Source organism: Ceratotherium simum, chromosome 15, assembly GCF_057802395.1.
Source record: "Ceratotherium simum simum isolate JZ-2026a chromosome 15, ASM5780239v1, whole genome shotgun sequence".
In the NCBI taxonomy this organism is placed as follows: domain Eukaryota; kingdom Metazoa; phylum Chordata; class Mammalia; order Perissodactyla; family Rhinocerotidae; genus Ceratotherium; species Ceratotherium simum.
Genome location: NC_141914.1, coordinates 21,577,920 through 21,602,369, shown reverse-complemented (window position 1 = coordinate 21,602,369; position 24,450 = coordinate 21,577,920). Strand labels below are relative to the sequence as shown.

At 37.4% G+C, this 24,450-nt stretch overlaps 1 protein-coding gene across 2 annotated transcripts in view; it reads left to right on the top strand.

Moving 5' to 3' along the window:
* The window catches only part of GSK3B (glycogen synthase kinase 3 beta), a 199,096-nt gene that overhangs the window by 22,692 nt on the left and 151,954 nt on the right, over positions 1–24,450 (top strand). The window lies entirely within an intron of this gene.

Here is a 24,450-nt window from a genome sequence, read left to right as displayed (position 1 = left end):
TTGGAGATTATTGTAGAAAATGGTTGCTGAAAACAATTTAAGAATTCTTGCAATTAATATAAATTCTACTAGGGATTTACAGTCAAATTACTTTTTAAAAATCATTTCAAATGATTTCTCTCTAGGTTAAGCCACCCATTTGATAGTTAGGTTCATTTCCTCATTTTGCTGTTGATTTTTGGGAATAACCTATTTTCACTTTGATTTTATTTTGTTTTATAATTATGTAAAATATGTACATGATTCCAAAACCAAAACTACAATATGAAGTATAATCAGAAAAGGCTAGCATTTATTCTCTTCCTCTCCTGTAGGTAACCATTTTTATTAGTTTTTGGTTCTTTAAAAAAATAAATGTATGCATACTTATTCATATTTCTCTCTCCTTCTTAGATAAAACTTATACTTTGTTTTGTACCTTGCATTGTTTTTACTTAACAAAAATCCTGGAAATCCCTCATAGTATGTGGAGCACTTCCTTTATGCTCCCTATGCCTGCTTTTTATGCCTGAATAGCGCTCTGATTTTTTTGTGTGTGTGTGAGGTAGATCAGCCCTGAGCTAACATCTGCCAATCCTCCTCTTTTGTTTTTTCCCCCCTGAGGAAGACTGGCCCTGGGCTAACATCCATGCCCATCTTCCTCTACTTTATATGGGACGCCGCCACAGCATGGCTTGCCAAGCGGTGCATTGGTGCGCGCCTGGGATCCAAACCAGCAAACCCTGGGCCGCCACAGGGGAGAGCCCGCACTTAACCGCTTGTGCCACCCGTCCGGCCCCAGCGCTCTGATTTTTTATTGAAGCAGTTCCATATTGTTGGACATTAAGGTTTTACATAAGGTTTTACATTGAAATTTACAAAATTTCAATGGGACCAAGTGCCTGGTTCTTCTCCTGGCATTGAAATTTTAAAATATTTTATTTTGGGGTCGGCCCCATGGCTTAGTGGTTAAGTGTGCGCGCTCGGCTACTGGTGGCCCGGGTTCGGATCCCGGGCGCGCACCGACACACCGCTTCTCCGGCCGTGCTGAGGCGGCGTCCCAGATACAGCAACTAGAAGGATGTGCAACTGTGACGTACAACTATCTACTGGGGCTTTGGGGGGAAAAAAAAAAAGGAGGAGGACTGGCAACAGATGTTAGCTCAGAGCCGGTCTTCCTCAGCAAAAAGAAGAGGATTGGCGTGGATGTTAGCTCAGGGCTGATCTTCCTCGAGGGAAAAAAATAAAATAAAATAAAATAAAATGTTTTATTTTTCATTTTTATCTTAAAGATATTATTTTACCACAAATACTAAAATAGTCTAGAAGTGTACACAATAAAGTGTAAAATTTCCTCTGTTCTGCCCACTTTCCCTCTATTCCTGTCTCCAGAAATTACTACTAGTAGATTAGTTCAAGACATTTTTCTAGGAGTGTACAACATTTGCGTATACTACAAATGGTTTTTAAACAAAATTGGGATTATATCATGAGTATTCTGCAACTTGATTTTTTAATGTATATTGTCAATTGAGCTTTAAGTTTGGATAATGAAAAAAGATTCCTGAGTATAAATAAGACTTAAAAAATGATTTTGAGATATTTTTTCTTGTCTTTCATTAATACTAGGTAATATATTGTGTGTGTGTGTGTGTGTGTGTGTGTGTATAACTTCCTGAGTTTTCGGTATTGTAATTACTGCTCTAAAATCCAGAAAGAAGTGTGTGTAGCTATATCTCTTTACTTTCTTCTTAGACTCAAACAGTATATTTGGAAAGGAATTGAGAAAATTTTTATTCTTGTAATCTATTGTGGCTTAATACTAAAAGTAAATCAAAGTAAAATCAGGGTACCTATTAACAACCAGAGTTCAATATAAGCTCCATAAAAGCAGGAAGAAACCTTGCACGTCTTGTTCATCACTGGGTCCCTAGCACCTAGGACAGCGACTGGTTCTCTCTTCTTCCCACTCTCTCTGTTTTATTTTTACCGTATAAATTATAAGTGGATCACACTACACAAACTGTTCTGTGTTCTTTTTTCAGGTGTTAATATATCATGGATATTTTCCATTTCAGTACTTAAATGTCTATTCTTTTAAATGAATGTATTAATGGAGATGGTATATGCTACATAATTAGGTAGTTTTAAAGGCTCTAATTTGAGCCCTTCCCCCCCCCTTTGACTTTGGCACTAGTGTTTTGTTTTTAAAATATTAGTGGGAGATACTCAGTTGAGACTGATGATGGAATGAACGCATATAACTCTTTTTAAGTGTATAACATAAGCACATGTGTTTATGTAGAATGGCAGTGTGTGTAACATGCTTTAAACAAATCTAATCTATGACTATTATGACCATGAATATTGGAGTAATTCACTTTAAAGTATTTTGACAAGCAGTTCACATAAGGAGAAATAAAAATAGTCAACATGTGAAAGAGTGTTTAATTTAGTGTAATTGACAAGACACAAAAATAAAATGAAACAAAATTACACCCTTTGCTCCCCAAATTGACAAAGATTAGAAATATAATACTTAGTTGATGACAAGGGTTTTGGGAGATCTGTTGCTGAAGGAAAATAAATTTGTATATTCTTTCTGGAGAGCAGTTTGGCAGAGTTTCAAAAGTCCTACTTCTGCGATTTTATTTTAAGGAAAAAAATTAAGGGTATGCTCACAAATTTAGATATACATGAAAATTTTAATCCTGGGACTGATAACACTACTGCTACTTAAATAGTGCTGGACAGTAAATTCCCTAAGCATCTTTAAAATAGAATTCCATTAGTAACAATTTAAACCTATAAGTAACTTTTGGTGAATACAAAATAGAGATTAAAATGATTAAAATGTCTTTGATTTCTACTAATTTGATGGTGTTTCTGGGTAATAGAAATGGAAAAAGAGTAGAAAGTTAAACGCAAGCATCTAAAGTTTGAAGCCTGACAATGACAAGTGACAGAATCTTTTAAATGTTAATTTTGTGGTTTCTGGGAATGATGCTTTATCATAAATAAATGAAAGAAGGAAAGAAAAAAAAGGACTTGCTGTATTTTCATGATATTATTATCCGGTATTTTCTCTGATATTAGTAACTCATAATTGTTGTTTCGCCGTCTTAAGAATTGGTGTCTCTCAAATCTTTTGAGTCTTATACTTTCAGTCGTGCTCCTACCCTTTTCAGGAACTGACAAAATTAGTTCACCAGATTGGTGCTAATGAATCTGATCTGTATAGAACTAGAACTTGTGCTGGTTTTATGTAGTTTAATTTTTAATACTTTGTTAACATGTTTTTCTCAGTGAGGTCTTCTTTGACCCCTTATTTTAAAAATTACAGCTGCTCCCCCAACCCTTTACTTTCCATTCGCCTTCTCTGCATTATTCTTTTTTTAGCACTTATCAGCTGGTAATATATAATTTACTCATTTTATTTGTGTCTGCTCCTCCCTCTTTTTTTTTTTTTTTTGTGAGGAATATTAGCCCTGAGCTAACATCCGATGCCAGTCCTCTGCTTTTTGCTGAGGAAGATTGGCCCTGGGCTAACAACCGTGCCCATCTTCCTCTACTTTATATGGGATGCCACCACAGCATGGCTTGACAAGTGTTGGTGCTCACCCAGGGTCCGAACCCATGAACCCTGGGCCACCGAAGCGGAGCGTGTGCACTTAACCGCTACGCCACCAGACCGGCCCCTCTCCTCCCTCTTTTGAGATATAAGCTCTAGTAAGTCCAAGGGCGTTTGTTTCTGTAGTTCATCATGTATTCCCAGAGCTCAGAACAGTGCCTGGCACATAACGGGATTTCAATAAATGTTTTTTGAATAATGAATAGTGGGCACTCAGTATTTGTGGAATGATTGGATGTTCTATTTGGTTGCTGGAGGTGAAATTTTGTCTCAGTGTTTACAGACGATTAGGGTTCCATAGTTGTTTTGTAGTGTGGCTGTTCCACTGTGGTCTAGTAATAGAATTAAATTTATAGACGAGTTGGAATTTCCAGATTTATTTCTGAGTAATCCCAGAACAGGTATTATATATTTAATTAATAATTTAATTTTTATGATATTGCTTACTAACTATTGCTAAATGAATACCAAAAAGACTAATAAGCTGAGTAGGGGAAAAACCTGTTAGCTTGCTGTGAGATTCTGGGCTTTATGGTCCTTGTGAGGGAGCTGGACTGAGGTTTAAGAACTCTCTTGGTCTCTCTCTGACTTTAAGATTCATCCCAGGAACTTTGTGTTTTTGGGTATATTTCTTTGGAAATAAGCAAGTTGTCAGGAAGTGAGGTGGATGGAAGTGGCTGCATGATTGCTTTTTTGAAATCAAAATTGTTCTTGAATGTTAATTAGCACCACAGCTTTGTGCGAATGCTTTTAGACTTGAGTGATAATGAGGCTCATTATTAGAGAGACAGTGTTAGGTGTTCCACGGTCTTCGCATTTATTCATCCAACTCTTAAGGCCAGCTATGTGCTAGACATTCTGTTGGACTTCTGAGGATACAAAAGTCAAGTAGGACAGATTGAATAATGAAGAGAAGGTAAAAATGTTGGTTTCGCAGTGCTTCTCCCAGGGTTGGGGTTTCCCAAAAGGCAAGAGAATTTATTTTCTTGGGTATTTTGGGGTTTGATTTAATTTAAATTGAAAGTGACAGTGAGCCATTAACTACTGAGAAGACGTATAATTACAGCGTAATTTTAATATCAATTTGCTATTTTTTTGTGTGTGTGTGAGGAAGATCGGCCCTGAGCTAACATCTGCCAATCCTCCTCTTTTTTTGCTGAGGAAGACTGGCCCCTGGCTAAGATGCATGCCCATCTTCCTCTACTTTATATGGGACACCGCCACAGCATGGCTTGACAGGCGGTGCGTCGGTGCGTGCCCGGAATCCGAACTGGCAAACCTCGGGCTGCCGCAGTGGAGCACAGGCACTTAACTGCTTGTGCCACTGAGCCGGCCCCCTCAATTTGCTGTTGAGCTAGAGTTTGTGTCTAGTATGTATGTCTTTTTGGAGGAATTAGCATTTATTATTTATTGTATCTTATACTCTTTACATCCTTTTTATTCTTTTAACATAGTCCTTATAACAATCCTGAGAGAGAGGAATTATTATCAGTATTTTACAAAGAAGAAAATTGACTTTCAGAGAGGTTAAGTAATTTGCTTAAGGTTCATAAACCAGGTCTATTGATGCTAAAGTCCATAAATTTTTTGTGACATTATCCAAAGGAAATTGATATTATTATTATTATTTTAATTTGTCTGTAGATAATGTTAAATAACAAGATGAACTGAATTTGAAAGCTGTGCTGCAAATATTTTTTCCCCAAATTGAATCTTGCCTTTTGAGCCAGAGTATTTCAGAATCAAAATACTCTTTTTTTCTTATTAAAAAAGTAAAATATGGTCATTATAGAAAGAAATATAAGATGAGGAGGAAGAAAAAAGAAAAAGAGAAAGAAGAAAGGTCGCTTTCCAAGATGAGTTCAGTTGTGGCCATGTAGAGTTTGAGGGGCCTGGAAATATTCAGGTGGAGGTGTGTGAGGCATTGGAAAGCTGCCAGGAGAGTGGTGTAGGCTAGAGAGTTAGCAGTGTAGCATAGGTGGTGGAATGGAGATTAAGATCATCCTTTGAGAATTGTTAATAGGAGAAGAGAAGGCGGCCAAGGACCCTCCACCATTTGAGAGACAAGCAGAGGAAAATGAATCCAGCAAAAAGTAGCCAGAAGAGGGAAAACAGAAGAGTGGTGGTATAGAAAGCAACTGACCAGAATTTAAAGAAGGAGGGTAGGGGAGAAAGAGAGCTGCAATGTTAAATCCTGCTTAAAATGACAAATAAGACCTGAATATTGTTCATTAGATTTAGGAATAAGAAGGCATTGATGACTTGAGCAAAAACAGTTTAACTGGGAAGCTGAGTATGGAAGCTGTAGCAAAGAGGATAGAGGTGAGGAAGTGGAAGACAGTGAGTGTTGGCTACTCTTTGAGAAGCTTGCCTATGAAGTTGGGGGAGTGCAAGTTAGAAGTGGACAGAAACATAGGGATTTGAGAATGTTTATGTTCTAAGGAAGAAGAGAGGAGAGAATAAGAGATTGACCTGAGAGATGGGGAAATATCATCTTGAACTTCCTAGAAAAATGATTTCAAACTTTTTGTTTGCCCTTTTTGTAAAAATTGTTCTAAAATATATATTTTACATAATTCTGAATATGATTTTTGATGCCTTTTATACTTTGAATATCAGTGACTCTACTGATATAGAATATAGGATATAGAAACAGCCTGATTCTAGAATATAACAGCATAGAGCTATTTAATATAATCATGTAGTTGCTTTTTAATAGTCAATTTCATCTTTTCTTTGTGTGTGCATGTGTTGCCTCCGTCCCCTCCCCCCCCTCAGTTTGGTTGGTCCTAGCAGTAATACTGCCTGTTCCTACAAATGTGCTGCAGCTAAATAACTGTGAACTGGGAAATCCATATCACCAATTGTTAGAATTGTGCTCTGAATGAGATTACTAATTTTAATCAGTAGATTGTAAGGAGGATCTGGGGGGTTGCTTCCATAAAGCTTAGTCTGAGATATGGATGGTTTTCTACTGCTGTTTCACTTAAAGAATGTAGAGCTCTACACTTTGCTGTAGAATCTCTACTCTAACACTAACTCTGAACTTGAACAAATGACTTACTTTCAAAACTTGACTTTCTTTGTCTTGAAAATGATGATGATAATCCTTACCTCACAGGGCTGTTGGGGAGGTTAAATGATGTAATACATGAAAAACACTACTTGGCACAGAGTAGGTAGATTCAGTAAATGTTAGCTGTTAATTATTTTCTCTCTGTCTCCAGGGTTTTGATTTTTTAAGCTCGCCGTTTCTGGAAGTCTTCTTGATGATGGGGGGTTGCTACATTTGAAAAAAGAATAAATTCAAATCGAGTCATACTGTAGATTTTGTGTGTCTGGAAGGGCAGTGAGAATTTGCGCTTATACAAACAAGGAGATTTATTTGCTGAAGTTTAGGGAAGGTTTTTCTTAGAGGCATTTGGAAACACTGTATTTCTTGAGGTGGTTCTATAATCCCTTTATTTTTGGATTGATTACTAAAAAGTATTTTAAAATGGGGAGGGTAAAAGATGACTGAGAATTACAGTATGGGATATTTTTCTTGGATCTGTGTGTGTGTAGGAGGGTAGGGGTTGTTGTAGACTAGCTATTTTAGGACAGGAAATTAATATAACCTGGTAAGGATCATGAATATTGCAGGCTTAGTACCGAAACTACTGGGTAACCTGTAATTGAACCCAGCGCAGTACTTGGAGGGCAGGAAGTTAGTGTTTGTGCCATGATCTGAGAAAGCCTGTATTCACCTTTTTATATGAGACTTGTGCTCTTAAAAGAGAGACAAAGAATGAAATTATCTAGGATATTTGATAACCATCAATTTAGTCATTCTTTTCTTCTATCAAATAAATTGTACTATTCTTTTAAACATTTTAGAGTCCTGTTGAGAATCTGTACCTTTTTGGTGTAGTAAAATGTTAATGGATGGAAAATCCTGTTTTGTAGCTTTTGTGAATGTACAAGTACATTTGTAAGGTAGCCCTCGCCATTGAACTTCCCTAACACCAACAGACCTCCTTTATAAAAGAGAGGAGCATTTAGTATGTTTAAAAATAGTAAACTAAATAGTTTCCTTCTGAGAATTTCTCTGGATGTGTTAATGGTATTTAAAGTTTAATGCTGCTAAACCCACACAGGAATTTTTACTTGTTTTAAATGCCATAAAAACAGATTTTACTTCTATTGATAACTAGTTTAGTGAAAAGACCATGTTAAATTCAGGAATGATTTTTAAAAATTATTAAAGGTTTCATTGCCTTTTTAAAAAAGTACTTCCTATTTGTAAGTCTCTTCATGTCTGCAGTCATACCTAATGACCGGTGAGTGCAGTGGTTCTTCCCTTGTGTACAAAATTACCCTCTCAGCAGTAGGTGGAGCTTGTTAGCATTGGCAGTGATAGGTCGGTGACTTGACCATTAAAGCAGTGCTAGGTTTTCATTGAAGGGAAAAGAAAAGATGAGATCTCTGTCATTTGTTGAAATATGTTAGATGCCTGCCAGTTGCGAAAACTATTGTACTGTTTGTGGGTGGTATTGAATTAGTGCGGTTTAGTTGACTTGTTGAAGTAAGGTTTGATTGCTTTGTATTACAAAGTTGCTCTTATGGCATAATGCTTCTGAAAATTAAAAGTCACAGTAGTAACACCTGGAAAATCTAGAAACCCCTGGAGAATTCCCTTACTTACATGAAAGAAAAAAACCCTAAAAACTCTAATTTCAGTTAGCCGTAAAAATACCTCCCCTCTAAGTACAGTCGGTTGCTATCATGTGATAGTTGTTTTCCAAAGATGTGTCATGTTAGCAAAAATTGCGTTTATGTTTTTAATGGTTTTAAGTTGCTGTAATTTTAGGAAAAGGGATGGTGGTGGCTTAGTAGATTGGTTTTCAGATTCCCAATCACAAAGTAACAGTAGGAATTTAATAGTTAGGTTTTCTTTTTGTCTTTAAGTTATAGATGTATGTCTACAAAATCTAAACCACACTGAATAAATTAGTATTTGATGACATAAGTCTAGCTATTACGCCAGATTAATGGCCTTTTCCTGTCATCACTCCTATCATTAGTGTATGTTAGCTATTGATATATAACAAACCACTCCAAAACTTTGTTTAAAACAACCACCATTTATTATTGCTTATGAGTCTTTGGATCAGTTGGGTAGTTCTGCTGATCTGGGCCAGACTTAAGTGATCTTACATGGGCTTGCTCATATTTCTTGTGGCTTAGCTGGTAGATTGGCCAAGACTAGCTTGTCTAGGATGGTCTCGCTCTCATGTCTGGCAATTGTCTGGGTGTCAGCTGGGGTAACAGGGTGATTGGGCCACATGTCTCTAGCAGTCCAGCAGGCTGGCTTGGTCTTGTTCCACGGTGACAGAGCATATTTCCAAGAGAGAGGTGTGGAAGCAAGCAGGAGTTCTTGAGGCCTAGGCTCAAAACTGGCAAACTGTCATTTTTACTGCCTTCTGTTGGCCAAAGCATGTCATCACTCCAGTTCAGATTCAAGAGGTGGGAAAAGACTACAAAGTCACATTGTGAAGGCTGTAAATATAGGGAGACCTGAAAAATTGGAGGAACTTGCACAATCAGTCTCTCACATTTAGTATAGTGCTTTTTTCAGTTACCCTCGGATAAACCTTTTTTTTAACGTTTATTAGTGATAAAGCACATATCCACTCCACTGAGGAACTGTGCTACCTACAACAGCTTTTATCTTATATCCTTGACAGTTATAGTTTCTCCATGTAATGCAAATTGGGTTCCCTAATTAAGCAGTTGAGCTATGTCCCATTCTAGTTAAGAAAATTGGAAGAGATGCTTAAAATTGTCCTCTGTTGTCTATTTTAATCTGGTTAAATTTTTCTGCCTTTCTTTGAAGGCTTTCAGTTATCTGGTTTCTCACAGTCTATTCAGGTTTGTTTCCCAGTGTTCTGTTCTCTGGCTTGCCCACTGATTTTTCTCCCTGTTAATTTTTTTTTAATTGAGACGGAATTGACGTAACAAAAAATTAACCAATTTAAAGTATACAATTCAGTGGCATTTACATTCATAATGTGCAGCCACCACCTTTATCAAGTTCCAAAAACATTTTCATCACCTCAGAAGAAAAATCCATGCCCCTTAGCAGTCACTCCCCATTCCCTCCTCCTACAAGTGCCTGGCAACCACCAATCTGCTTTCTGACCCTGTGGATTTACCTATTCTGGGCTGTCGTTTGTTTTTAACCTCTGTGCATCTGTTTATATTGTTTCTGTCTAGGATATCCTAAATCCTGTTAGACCTCTGCAGTGTTTGGCCCACTAATTTCTTCCTCTTCACGGAGATTGTATCCTGTAGTTTAAGTTAGCTGCAGTGACTCGTACATTCCACTCCTCTGAGAAGGCTCTTCTGTCTCTCAGATTGTTTCCTCTCAGTCTTTCCTGCAGGGTGCTTCCCTTGTCAGGGTGGGGAGGGAGTGGGAGGGTGAAGGGCCCTCCCCCGAGGGTTTACATATATTTTGACCTCAGCCCTTTGTTCTTACTCTGCCCTTCCTTCTCCCTGGGTGATCTTAACTACTTCCATGACCAAATCTAGACTTCTCACCCAGATCTCTTCAGAATTCCAGACCCACTGGAATTACCACCTGGATGTTTCACAGCTACTTTAATTTTTTTGTAAACAGCAGACATTTATTTCTCACAGTTCTGCAGACTGGGAAGTTCAAGATCAAGGTGCCAGCAGATTCTGTGTCTGATGAGAGTCCACCTCATATCAGACAAAATAGACTTTAAAACAAAAACTGTAAAAAGAGACGAAGAAGGGCATTACATAATGATCAAGGGAACAATCCAACAAGAGGATATAACACTTGTAAATATCTATGCACCCAACGTAGGAGCACCTAAATATATAAAGCAATTATTAACAGACATAAAAAGAGAAATAGACAGTAACACAATAATAGTAGGGGACTTGAACACTCCACTTACATCAACGGATAGATCGTCCAAACAGGAGATCAGTAATAATGCGAGTCTGCTTCGTGGTTCATAGATGACCATCTTTTCCCTGTGTTCTCATGTGGCGGAAGGGCGTTTCACAACTACTTTAAAATGAACATGTTAAAATTGAAATCATTTTCTCTCCTCACCCTGTCTCCTTCCTTAAATGAAATAAAACCTCAATATTGCTCTTTCTCCTATTGCTCTATCTGGGTAAATGGCACCCTCATCTACCAAGATCCCGGGGTTTGTTCCTAAGTCAGAGTTGTTCCTCCTTATACTTACACCTAATTCTCCACCTCTAGTCATTCCTCAAGTCCGTCCCTCCCCTAAATATCTCTGGAATCTATTCCTTTTCATTTCTATAGCCTTCACTTTAGTTTAGAATCTTATCACTCTTTGCCTAGGCAGGGGTTCCATAGCCCACAGACCAAATATGGTCAGCTGCCGGTTTTTGTAGAATCAAACGTTATGGGAGTACAGCCTTGCATATTAGGTATTCATTGTCTATGGCTGTTTTTATGCCACAAACGCGGAGTTGTGAGTTGTGACAGAGACCATATGGCCTGCAAACCTAGAATGTTTACTATCTGGCCCTTTACAGAAAAGGTTTGTATACCCTTGGACTAGTACTGATTTTTTTTGTCTCTAGCATTGTCTACCCTTCTTTCCCATCCTAGGTAAATATTCAGAAGTCTGACCATATATCCCCTGCGTAAATCTTTTATTCACTGTTCATTCCTTACAGAATAAAGTTATCATGGCATGAAGTCCTTGCCTACCTCTTTTGGCTTATTTTCTCATTCAGAAGGCATCTTGATCTCTTTCTGGTATGTGAAAATGTTTCTCTGCCTGAAACATGTGTGTTGTCTCTGCCTGAAAATGTTTTTCTCTCTCTCCTCTTTCTGGTAAACTTATCTGTCTCTCAAAATCTAGCATAGATGTTATTTTCCTAAGAAGTCTGATGACATTCCAGATTATTCCCTCTCCCTTGCTTCCTTCATACCTTCTACAACTTTTGTTGTATTTAACATACCCATTGTACAGTTTTATCCATTTAATAGTGTTCCCCTAGTGGACTTTAAAACCAACCCTGGGCCAGACCTGGAGCCAGGCAGTGAATATTCCTTCACAAAGTGTTTGTTGACCGAATGAATTGATTGCTTTTGTGTTAGATTCTTACTAAATAGTCTGTCAGGGCAGGAGTTAATGTCTCAAACAACTTTTACAAGCTCCGATTGTATCCAGGGTAATGTTAGATCTGTAGGTACAGATACTGGTTAAATTATGGATTTTAATTGTCATCTAGATTTAGTGAAGAGGCACAAAGATTCCTTTTGGGAAGAGTGGGCTTCATTAACGTGAGACTATGTAGCTAATCCTGTTAAAAAGGAACTTAATTTGCCTTAATTACTAACTTTCCCCCCGTTGTCAGATATAGGCATTTTTTTCTCTTCTGTACTTGGGAATTTGATTGATTTTAATTGAATATTTTGGGCCATCAGTTAGGCATCTGTTCTACATCATGCATATAAAAGGAACGATTTAGAGGGAGTGTGCTAAATTGATAACGTTATTATAGGGCAGAGTCATTCCAAAAGTACTGAGTTAGTCTGGGTGTAAATGGGAACAGTAATGGAGTCTTACTCTTTTTTTTTTTTTTTTTTTTTGTGAGGAAGATCAGTCCTGAGCTAACATCCTTGCTAATCCTCCTCTTTTTGCTGAGGAAGACCGGCTCTGAGCTAACAGCTATTGCCCATCCTCCTCCTTTTTTTCCCTTTTTCTGTCCAAAGCCCTAGTAGATAATTGTATGTCATAGTTGCACATCCTTCTAGTTGCTGTATGTGGGACGCAGCCTCAGCGTGGCCGGAGAAGCAGTGCGTCAGTGTGCGCCCGGGATCCGCACCCGGGCCGTCAGTAGCGGAGCGCGCGCACTTAACCGCCAAGCCACGGGGCCAGCCCCTGGAGTCTTACTCTTGCCATTAGCTGTTAGCTATGTCTACTTTTTCTTTACCAGATTAATTTGCCTGTTGTGGTTACCGAGGTGCCAGTCCAGGTAGGATTTCTCGCAGTAGCAGTAGAAGAGGAAGTAGTAGTAGTAGTAGTAGTAGTAGTAGTAGTAGTCATTGTCCATTGTCATTGACACCTGTCTAATGCTTTTTATGTTCCAGCCACTGTTCTAAGCACGGTACATAAATTGACTCATTTGTAACCCATGAGAAAGATCCAGTTATCCTTGTTTTACAGATGAGGAGCCTGAGGCACAGGGAAGTGAAATAAATAAACTTGGCTAAGATAATACAACTAGTTAGTGGTGAAGCCAGAATTTAACCCAAGCTGTCTGACTCCAGACTACACGCTCTTGGTCACTGTGCTGAACTTCCTTTTGGTGGATCATGGAAAGATTTGAGTGCACAGATCTTGCATTCACTGCATTCCTCTCTAAAACAGAAACTCTGACTGAGATTTTGGGTCATTGGTGAAAGGAGGATCTACTAAATGGTTAAAGATAGGTTTTTTGTTTTTTTTTTTAAAGACACACCCCATTTTATATTTATCACGATTAGTTGTAGAACTCCTTTTTAGCACCATTCTATTTTTGTCTTTTACTGGAAGTTGAGACAAGAGTGTGGTTTTCTTTTACCTTAACTTTTGTGTGTGCAGTAGGTGCTTACTAAATGATGGCTTTAAGTGAAGAACTATGGGGCAATATAGGCAAGCACATTAACAACTGGAAAGTTAAATATGTATAGTGAAACATAAAATCATGTATGTGGTTCTAGAAGGTATAATTTGATTTAGCTGTGAGGATGTATAGTCCCTAACCCTGGAAGTATATTAATAATTGTAGTGATCAAGAGGAAATCATTGCTGGGGCTGGGTGGGTTTGGTCTTTCAGGTGTTGCTTTTAGCAAGCTTAAAAAAACACTTGGAGGTATAACTTATATACAGCAGATTGCATAAAGCCTAAGTGTCCAACTCAGTGAATGCACTGCCACTCAGATCAAGCTAAGTATGGAACATTTTCATCATTCCAGAAGGCTCTTTTGTGTCCCCTCCCAGTCAATAAATATCCCACCCCTTACCTTGCTTTACTTTTTACAATTGCATTTATTACCACTTGGCCTATGTTAGTCTTCCCTACGAGAGTGTAAGCTTCATGAGGACAGGGACATGCTTTTGCTCACTGTTCTGTTCCATTGCTCAGCATGGTGCCTGACATATATAAATGTTCAACAACTATTTGATCACTATAAATTAATTGAAAAATACTTGATTGTCCACTGTATACCATGTAATATGGTACACAGGTGCTGAGGATAGATGATAAATTTTAGTTTTCTAGGATGAGACTTTGGACATTCATCATGGTACTTAGACTAATTTTATTTATTTATTTTTTTAAAAATCATTTTATTTTATTTTTTTAATTTTATTTATTTATTTGTTTTTTCCCCCCAAAGCCCCAGCAGATAGTTGTATGTCATAGCTGCACATCCTTCTAGTTGCTGTATGTGGGACGCAGCCTCAGCATGACCAGAGAAGACGCACCCGGGATCCGAACCCGGGCCGCCAGTAGCGGAGCGTGCGCACTTAACCGCTAAGCCACGGGGCCGGCCCTAGACTAATTTTAAAACAAGGAAATTGAAACCGTGCTGGCATCGGGTTTAGTGTGTGCTCGTCTTTGCTCATGTGAATGTTAGGAAATATGGGAAATTTGCTACCAGTGAGAGATAACAGCAGCCTATCTATTGGATTGCCTTCTTGAGAGTATCTGATTTCTTACAGTTTTCTCAAATTCTTAACTTACACTCTTGATGATCTTTTTGAATACCTCAGAGAGTTGCAAAAGACTAAATGCTCTTGTTCTTGTGGGGAGAGAATTGTGATAGAAAAAGCATTGGTTTGTTTGATCAGGTAAGACAGTTTAGCCGTAATTTATAGGCCTTTTTTATCACCTTAGTTAAAACAATGAAAATTCCGTTTGTCTGTCTTGATTAGGTTTAAGATAAGCAAAGGAATATGTGGTTTAGGAATCATTTTAGTTCAAACTTACATTCGTGTAGAGCAGAAAGACATTTTAAGCTAAAAGTGACCCTAGTGTTCTGGTTTATGCTCTTGTCTGTCAAGTTTTTTTTTCTTTTTTCTCCCCAAAGCCCCAGTACATAGTTGCATATCATAGTTGTAGAGTTGTACCTCTTCTCTGTGGGAGGCTGCCTCAGCATGGCTTGATGAACGGTGAACAGGTCCTGTGAATAGGTCCGTACCCAGGATCTGAGCTGGCGAACCCTTGGTCACCTATGCGGAACGCGCGAGCTTAGCCTCTATGCCACTGGGTCAGCCTGTTGTCTGTCAAGTTTAACCCTTTCATTTTACATTTGAGGAGACTGGGGTGCAGTGAAGTTGTGTTACGTGCTGGTTTAGAACAAAGCAGCAGTCAAACCTGTCTGTTTAACTCAAAAGTTCCTGGCTCTTTTACATCATGTTGACAGTTAAATCACTTGAGGAATTTTATAAACGTATACGTGTTAGGGTCTTACTCTCAAAGGTTTTTATTTTTATTAGATTTGGGGTAAGGACCAGGCATGTGTAATAAGATAACAGAAACAAAGCAAAGTAAAAACTCAAACCACTCTGTTCCCTCAAATTTTTAATAACGAGAGCATTTTCCAAGTGATATGTACTCTAGTGGCTTAGAACCCTTGTGCTGTAATGCCGTTCTTTTTTTTTAACTAATAGATTTTATTTCTTAGAGCAGTTTCAGGTTTACTGAAAAATTGAGCAGAAAGTACAGAGATTTCTCATATACTCCCTCTCCCCCCATCCGCAGTTTCCCCTCTTATTATCATCTTGCATTGTGTTGTGTGTTTGTTAAAATTGATAAACCAATATTGATACATTGTTATTAACTAAAGTCCATTCAAATATTCATAATTGCCATTGGGGCCCACTCTTTGTTGGATAGTTCTGTGGCTTTTGACAAATGCGTAATGTTACGTATCCACCATTACAATATCGTAACAGGATAGTTTCACTGCCCTAAAAATTTTCTGTCTCCACTTGTTCATTTCTACTCCCCTCCCATCCCTGGCAATCACTAATCTTTTTACTATCTCTGTGGTTTGTCTTTTCCAGAATGTCATATAGTTGGAATCATATAGTATTAAGCCTTTTTAGACTCCCTTCTTTGACTTAGCAATATGCATTTAAGGTTCCTCCATGTCTTTTCATGGCTTGATAGCTCATTTCTTTTTATTGCTGACCATTGTATGAATATACCAAGGTTTGTGTATCCATTCACCTATTGAAGGACATCTTGGTTGCTTCCACATTTTGGCAAATATTAATAAAGCTACTATAGATATTTGTGTCCAGGTTTTTGAGTGGACATGTTTTAAGTCATTTGGGTAAATATCCATGAGTGCAATTGCTGGATTGTATGGTAAGAGTATGTTTAGTTTTGTAGGAAACTACCAAACTGTCTTTCAGCGTGGCTGTGCAATTTTGTATTTCCAACAGCAGTTAGTGAGCGTTCCTCTTGCTCCACATCCCCACCAGCCTTTGGTCTTGTCAGTGTTTTGGATTTTAGCCACCCTAATAGGTTTGCAGTGGTATCTCATTGTTTTAATTTGCAATTCCCTAATGACATATGATGTTGAGCATCTTTTCATATGCTTATTTGCCATCTGTATATCTTCTTTGGTGAGGTGTCTGTTCAAGTCTTGCCTATTTTTAGGTGGATTGTTCTCTTATTGTGAGTTTTAAGAGTTCTTTGTATATATTGGATACAAGTCTTTTATTAGATACGCGTTTTGCAAATACTTTCTTTCAGTCTGTGGCTTGTCTTTTAATTCTCTTAAGTGTCTTTCGCAGAGCAGAAGTTTTTAATTTTAACTAAGTCAAATTTATCAGTTTTTCTTTCATAGATCGTGATTTTTGGTGTTGTATCTAAAAAGTCATCACCAAACCCAAGATCACCTAGATTTTCTCCTATGTTATCTTTTAGAAGTTTTATAGTTTTGCATTTTATTTTAGGTCTGTGATCCATTTTGAGTTGAGTTTTATGAAATAAGCTGTATTCTTTTTTTTTTTTTTTGGCGTGTAGATGTCCGGTTGATCTAGCACAGTCTTTTGAAAAGATTGTCATGCCTTTTTGATGTCCTCTTTCAATGGAGCATGCTCAAGCATGAATTGTGATTATTAGAAGAAAATAAGTAACCTGACATTATCATCATTATTTTGACTTGTAGAGTTTAAAAATAGCTTAGGAGGTAGTAGCATATTGAGTAAGAGCTTGGGCTCTGAAACAAGTCAGTTCTTTTATTCAGGTTCTGAATTTGCCATTTACTAGCTGTGACCTTGGACAAGTTCCTTAACTGTGTCTCACTCAGTTTCTTCATATTTAAAAAGTATTCTTTGCTAAGTCAATAATATGTAATATAAAACGTTTAGTAATATTATAGTTATGGAAGGTTATTCATAATGATAAAGAACCCCCAAATGTTTTACACACTTTTAATTCACTAGTCTCTATTATTTTATTGGTTATAGTATATTCTAGGGAAATAATAATGGTATTAATCTAAACATGAATAAACAATACACTTGAACTGTTTATCGTTATTGATGACTTTCTGGCACAAGCAGATTTCCATGAGGGAGTTTAATGACTGACCTAGAATAACCACCATTTAAAGAATATTAAGTGTGAAAAACTGAGTACTTCCTTTGTTCTACATGCTCAGTGTTTTCTAAAACCAGTAAATATTATCAAACAGCTCAAGACTAAAGGTTATATGTATAAGATGATAGTGAAAGAAGAGCTGTAGTGCTTTACACAACATACTTTATTTCTTTGCATGTGGTGTATTACACACTGTCTGCTTCCTTATATATTGAAAACAATTTCTTTAATTTTAGGTTATGTTTGAGTTATGTTTCCAGTAAGAGTATGAGTTCTTTAAGGTAATGTGTCTTCAATTCTTTATTGTCTGTCAAAGAACTTCTAGATAGAGAAGCGTATGTTTCTTAATTGCTATGGGTAAGCTGTTACTTAAAAAGTATTCTTTTGCTTTATCTTATCATTTGATCCTTTCTTCCAAAGAGTAGATGGAGGAACCGTTTACAATATAATTAAGAAGTGCTTGGTTGGCTATTTTTAAAGTTAGGAACAGGTAACATAGAGGGATAAGCAAGGGTCCTCTACAGTAACACCCTGAGTAAAACCTAAGCAGTTCCTTATTTGCTTCAGGTAATTGCTAGTGAATAATGGTATTTCTGTACTTCTATATTCAGCATTTCTCTGTGTTTAGTAAACAAGATATTGGGATGATAAATTGTTTAATGCACTGATAGAAATTACTATCCTGCCAAGTTATTATAAAGTTTGAGTTTTGTCAATTAAAGCAAATTTGGTTTTTAGTTTACCTATATTTCTGTGGTATTGAACTTGTAAATGTGTCTTAACAGTGATTCTAAAATCTTTATTGAGACGTACTATTGTTTTGATCTCTGTATAACCAACTCCTTTCCTAAAACTGCTGTGTGACACAGAATTGGCTTTTTATTTAAATATTTATTCTTAGAGTCATTTGGCAATTAAATGAGTCAGGGTACCCATCCCTTAGGATACTTTACTAGATGATACCCTGAGGATGTTTAAAAAATAAATAAATAGGGCCGGCCCGGTGGTGCAAGCGGTTAAGTGTGCGTGCTCCGCTGCAGCGGCCTGGAGTTGGCGCAAGCGTTTAAGTGCGCGCTCTGCTGCTGCGGCCTGGAGTTCGCCGGTTCGGATCCTGGGCGCGCACCGATGCACCGCTTGTCAAGCCATGCTGTGGCAGTGTCCCATATAAAGTGGAGGAAGATGGGCATGGATGTTAGCCAGGGCCAGTCTTCCTCTGCAAAAAAAGAGGAGGATTGGCAGATGTTAGCTCAGGGCTGATCTTCCTCACACACAAAAAAAATAATAAATAAAATAAAAAATAAATAAATAAAACAAGAACAACAAAAACTAACGATCAGAATTAGTTTAGCAACATAAAAACGCAAGACCTTTTCTTTGGCAAGTTGTACCTGATACCAGTTTCAGTCACAGAGCACCAGAGAGCTACATATTGTGTGGAATACAGAGACTTTTAAAAGTACATTACATTCATGATAAAAATATTCAACAAATGAGCAATAGGAAGGAACGTTCTCAACCTGATGAAGAAAATCTATGAAAAAACCGTGAGCTAAGATCATACTTAATGGTGAAAGACTGAATGCTTTCTCCTAAGATCAGGAGCAAAATAAGGATGTCCCCTCCTGCCACTTCTATTCAGCATTGTACTGGAGGTTCTAGCCAGTGCAGTTTGGCAAGAAAAAGAAATAAAAGACATCCAGATTGGTAAGGAAGAAGTAACACTATGTCTGTTTGCAGATGTATATAGAAAGTCCAAGAAATTCACTGTTAATCCACTATTAACAGCTAATAAACCAGTTCAGCAAGACAGAGAATCAGTGTATAAAAATCAGTACTGTTTCTATACAGTAGAAATGAGCAAACTGAAAATGAAATTAAACAATTCCATTTACAACAGCATCAAAAGAAATAAAATACTTATAAATTTAACAATAAATTTAATAAGTTGTTTAATAAATTTAAGAAAAGAAGTACAAAACTTATACTCTGGAAATTATAAAACATTGTTGAAAGAACTTAAAGAAGACCTAAATAAATGGAAAGACATCCATGTTCATGATTGGAAGACTTAATGTTGTTTAGATGACAATACCTCTCTAATTGATTTACAGATTCAATACAATCCCTATCAAAATTGCAGCTGCTGGGCTGGCCCCGTGGCTTAGCGGTTAAGTGCGCGCACTCCGCTGTTGGCGGCCTGGGTTCGGAACCCCGGGCGCGCACCGACGCACCGCTTGTCCGGCCATGCTGAGGCCGCGTCCCACGTACAGCAACTAGAAGGGTGTGTAGCTATGACGTACAACTGTCTACTGGGGCTTTGGGGGGGGAAAAAAATCGCAGCTGCCTTTTTGCGGAATTGGTAAGCTGATCCTAAAATTCATATGGAAATACAGGGGATCTTGTATTGGTTTTCTAGGACTGCCATAAAAAGGACCAAAAACTAGGTGGCTTAAAACAACAGAAATTTGTTGTCTCGCAGTTCCAGAAGCTAGAAGTCCAAAATCAAGATGTTAGCTGGGCCATGCTCTCTCGGACACCTCTAGGGAATAATCCTCCCTTGCCTCTTCTAGTTTCTGGTGTTGCCCACAGTCCTTGGTGTTCTTGGCTTGTGGTTGCGTCACTCCATTCACCTGGATGTCTTCTCCCTGTATGTCTTCACATTGTCTTCTCTCTTGTAAAAAGCTCCCCCTTTTATAAGGACACTAGTCATTTTGGATTAGGGTCCACCTGAAGAACCTGATTTTAACTTGATTACTTCTGTAAAGACCCTGTTTCTACATAAAGTCACATTCTGAGGTGCTCACGGTTAGAACCAACATATATCTTTTTTGGGGGGACCCAACTCAACTTATAACAGACCCTGCATAGCCCAAAAGATCTTGGGGGGGGGGCGAAGAACAGAGTTGGAGGACTTACACTTCCCAATTTCAAAACTTACTAGAAAGCTACAATAATCAAGCCAGTGTGGTACTGACATAAGGATAGACATAAAGATCAATGGAGTAGATTTGCGAGTTTAGAAATAAACTCTTAGATTTATGGTCAGTAGGTTTTGAAAAGGATGCCAAGTCAAATAGAGAGAGAACAGTTTTTTCCACAAATGGTTTGAGACAACTGTGTAACCACGTGCAAAAAGAGTGAAGTTGAGCTCCTACCTCACACCATATACAAAAATTATCTCAAAATGGATAAAAGACCTAATTGCAAGAGCTAAAACTATAAAACTCTTAGGAGAAAACAGGAGTAAATCTTTGTGACCTTGGATTAGGCAATGGCTTCTTTGGTATGACATCAAAAGCACAAGCAACAAAAGAAAAAATAAATTGAACATTATCAAAAATAAAAACATTTATGCTTCAAAACACCATAAAGAAAGAGAAAAGACAATCCACAGTCCACAGAAAGGGATAAAATATTTGAAAATCATATATCTGATAAGGGGCTTGTATCTAGAATATGTAAAGAACTCTTACAACTCAATAATAAGAAAGAGAAGTAACCCAATTAAAAATTGTCACAGACATTTCTTCAAAGAAGATATGTAAATGGTCCATAAACACGTGAAGATACATCATTAGCCATCAGGGAAGTCTAAATCAAAACTACAATGAAATATTACTTCACATCCATTAGGGTGGCTAGAATCAAAAAGTCAGGTAATATCAATGTCTGTGAGGATGTGGATAAATTATAACCCTCATACGCTGTGGGTGGAATGTAAAATGGAGCAGCTGCTTTGGAAGACAATCTGGTAGTTCTTCAAATGGTTACATATAGAGTTACCACCATATGATCCAGCAATTCCACTCCTAGATATATACTCCTATGTCCATGTACATGAATGTTTAGAGCTTCCTTATTGATAATAGCCAAAAAGTAGAAACACCTAAATGTCTATCAACTGATGAATGGAGAAACAAAATGTGGTATATCCATACAGTGGAATATTATTCAGTAATCAAAAGAAATCATACATAAACAAATCAAAGCATACTACAACATGGATGAACCTGGAAAACATTATTCTAAGTGAAAGAAGCCAATCACAAAAGACCGCATGATTCATTTATATGAAGTGTCCAGAATAGGCAAATCTGTAAGAGACAGAAAGTAGATTAATGTTTCCCTAGGGCTACCAGGGATGGAGGGATTGGGGAATGACAGCTAAGGGGTACAGAGTTTCTTTCTGGTATAATGACAATGTTCTGAAATTGATTCTGATAATGAATGCACAAGCCTGTGAATATGCTAAAAGTCACTGAATTCTACACTTTACGTGGGTGAATTATACGTTATGTGAATTATAACTTAATAAAACGGTTTTTCAAAGTGCTTTCCAGTTTTTATTGTCATTTTATAAAGGCTAGGGACACTTCCTTCTAGGGAAACATATGCATATGAATATTTGAATCAAACATAAGAGATGCTATAAAATAGAAATGCGTAAGCTGCCAAATGGATAGTATAGATCAGTGTTGTTCAGTAAAAATGTATTGCAAGGCACATATATAATTAAAATTTTCTAATTGCCACATTAAAAAAATTTTAAAAATGGGTGGAATTAATTTTAATAATGTATTTTATTTAACCCAGTATATAAAAAATATTAACTTTGAATATGTAATACATATAAAAGTTACTGAGATATTTTACATTCTATTTTTTATACTGAGTCTTCAAAATCTGTTATGTATTATAGCACATCTCAGTTCAGACTAACCACTTTCAAGTATTCAGTAGTCTCATATAGTTAGTGACTATTGTATTGGACAGCACAGGTAGAGACAGTGTGACTCCAGAAGGAGGTAATCATTGTAGTTTAGAACGGTTAGGAAAGGTTACAGGGGAGATGATACTTGAGTTTATTTTGCTCATTCATTCATTTATTGATTAATTCATTCTTCCACCCAAGAAATTTTGAGCTCTTACTATATATGAAAACTGGTGAAAAATACAGACATGTCTTATCTCCTTGTGGACAGTATGTTAAACAGTTAATTATACAATTATTTAATTAGAGTAGGTTGCTTAAGAAGTAGTTGGTGGAAGGAGTATAGGCTTAGAGTTAAATAGTCCCTGTGAAACAAAGGATGATGGAAACCGCATTGTGGGATTAGTGGGAGTAAGTGAAATATGATATGCCCAACACTGTACTTGTTGTCAAGTGTTGAATAAATACTACTTTTCTCCTTCGCTCTTTCCACTTCATCCTCTGTCCCTTGTTGCATGCATGAGTCTGGGCATGGGGAAAAGAGGCTTAGGATGTGGCTGAGTAGAGAAATAGGCTGGCTACCCAGGGACTTGAATGAGTTCTTACCTTCATTTTTTATCCTCAACCTTCTTTCGCTACAGGGTCCTGCTTCCTGGACCCAGAAGTCAGAATTATACTGTTAGTAGTAAGGCCTATTTAACCAGTGTTAAACAGGCTTTTGTGGGCTGGTTTAAGAATATGTTACTGCTTTTTCTGGAAATTTTTATGTTTCATTCCAAACAGTTGTTCTATTAGTGAAAATTTGGAACTCTGTCTACTAAATTAGTTATTATCTGTCTCTTGTTTATTCAGATAAGAAAATGTTTTAGAAATATTTTGAGAAGTGTTGAAATAAAATTATTTTATGACTTTTTCAAAAATCAAGACCTCCCCCATTATATTTGTGAGCACTCTGGTGCTTGTGATTTTTACATTGTAAAATATCTTGAAACTTTACCGTATCCTTTTATAATAAGGATTGTTAAATCTAGTTAAATATTAAATGTAGTTACATTATGTCTGAGATGAGGAGTTGTGGGGACATTATTGTGTATTGAGCACTACATTTAGATTGGGGGTATCTTAGTTTTCTGTGTGTTAGCTCTGTGGTTGTGGTAAGTCCATTCATTCACTGATTTTTGATTCATTCAAAAGATAGAATGCTTAATATGGTCAGGACGTTATTTGTGTTATTATTTACAAATTGTGATAAGTGCTTTGAAGGAAAAGCACTAGTTACTGTGAGAGGATAATAAGAAAATTACTTTAGATGGGATGGTCATAGAGAAGGCATCTCTGAGGAAGTGACATTTAAGTTGAGATCTAAAGGATAAAAAGGAATGGGCTAGTGAGCTAGAAAAAGAACATTCTAGGCACAGGGAAATATCATATAAAAAAGTCCTGAGAAGTTAAAGAGCTTTGTATGTTCAGTAAATTAAAAGAAGCCTAGTGTGACTGAATGATAGTGAGCAAGGGGGAGGATGGTGTGAGATGAGAATCAAACCAGATCTTGCAGTCTTGGAGAACATCTGAAGACTTTCAAGTGTTTTAATCAGGGCAATGAGATAGACAAGTGTAACTCTGAAGTGGGAAGTGGAATATAGGGGTCTCTAAAGGTTGAAAGAACAGTCCAGGCTAGAGAAATAAATTTGAGAACCAACAGCTCTCAAATGATTAAATGCCATGATTTAAAGTTCTGGGAATACATAAAATTGAGGAGAGGATAGAGATAGAAGAGAAAGGGGGTCTAGGTACCAAGCCCAGAAGAACGCCAACATTTAGAGGTTGGTAGAAGAGGAACCAGCTTAGAAGGGTCAAGTAAGCAGAGTTTTGTTTTGTTTTTTGGATGACCAAAGCTCCTGAAATGGCAATGGAGAGCAAGGAGGACATTATTTTGATGTGTATAGAGAGATTGAATAACCTCAGCCCCTGTGGGATTTATGAAAGTACTGTCCTTGGGGGAGTAATGTTTTCCTTAAGGCCGGAAGGTGGAGTTTGCTGATCAAAGAGTAGGAATTCAGAGGACATTCTAGAAGGGGCAGGGTTGACTCAGATGAGAGAGAGAGAGAGTAGATGGGGGATGGGAGTTAAATAGCAAATGGGAGAGGCTTGCATTTCTCGTGAAGACTTAGGTAAACAAGAATGTGAGGTGATAGATTTAGTCCTTAAAATCTCTGGTATGCTGGAGTGGTCTATGGCCTTAGTGGTGTGGTCTGGATGGTTTCAAATACTTTGTTGGGAGAGGAACAAGTTATTGGTGAGGTAAATTGGCTTTAGCAGGTTCTCATTGTGGTATGGTGAGGCTCTGGGCTGGCCTCTTCAATTCTTTCATCTGTTAATAGTAATAATATCTGATTGATTGTTTTCTGATTTAAATGAACAGTCACATAGTGGTTCATAAAAGTTGAATCTGAATACAGATTTAACC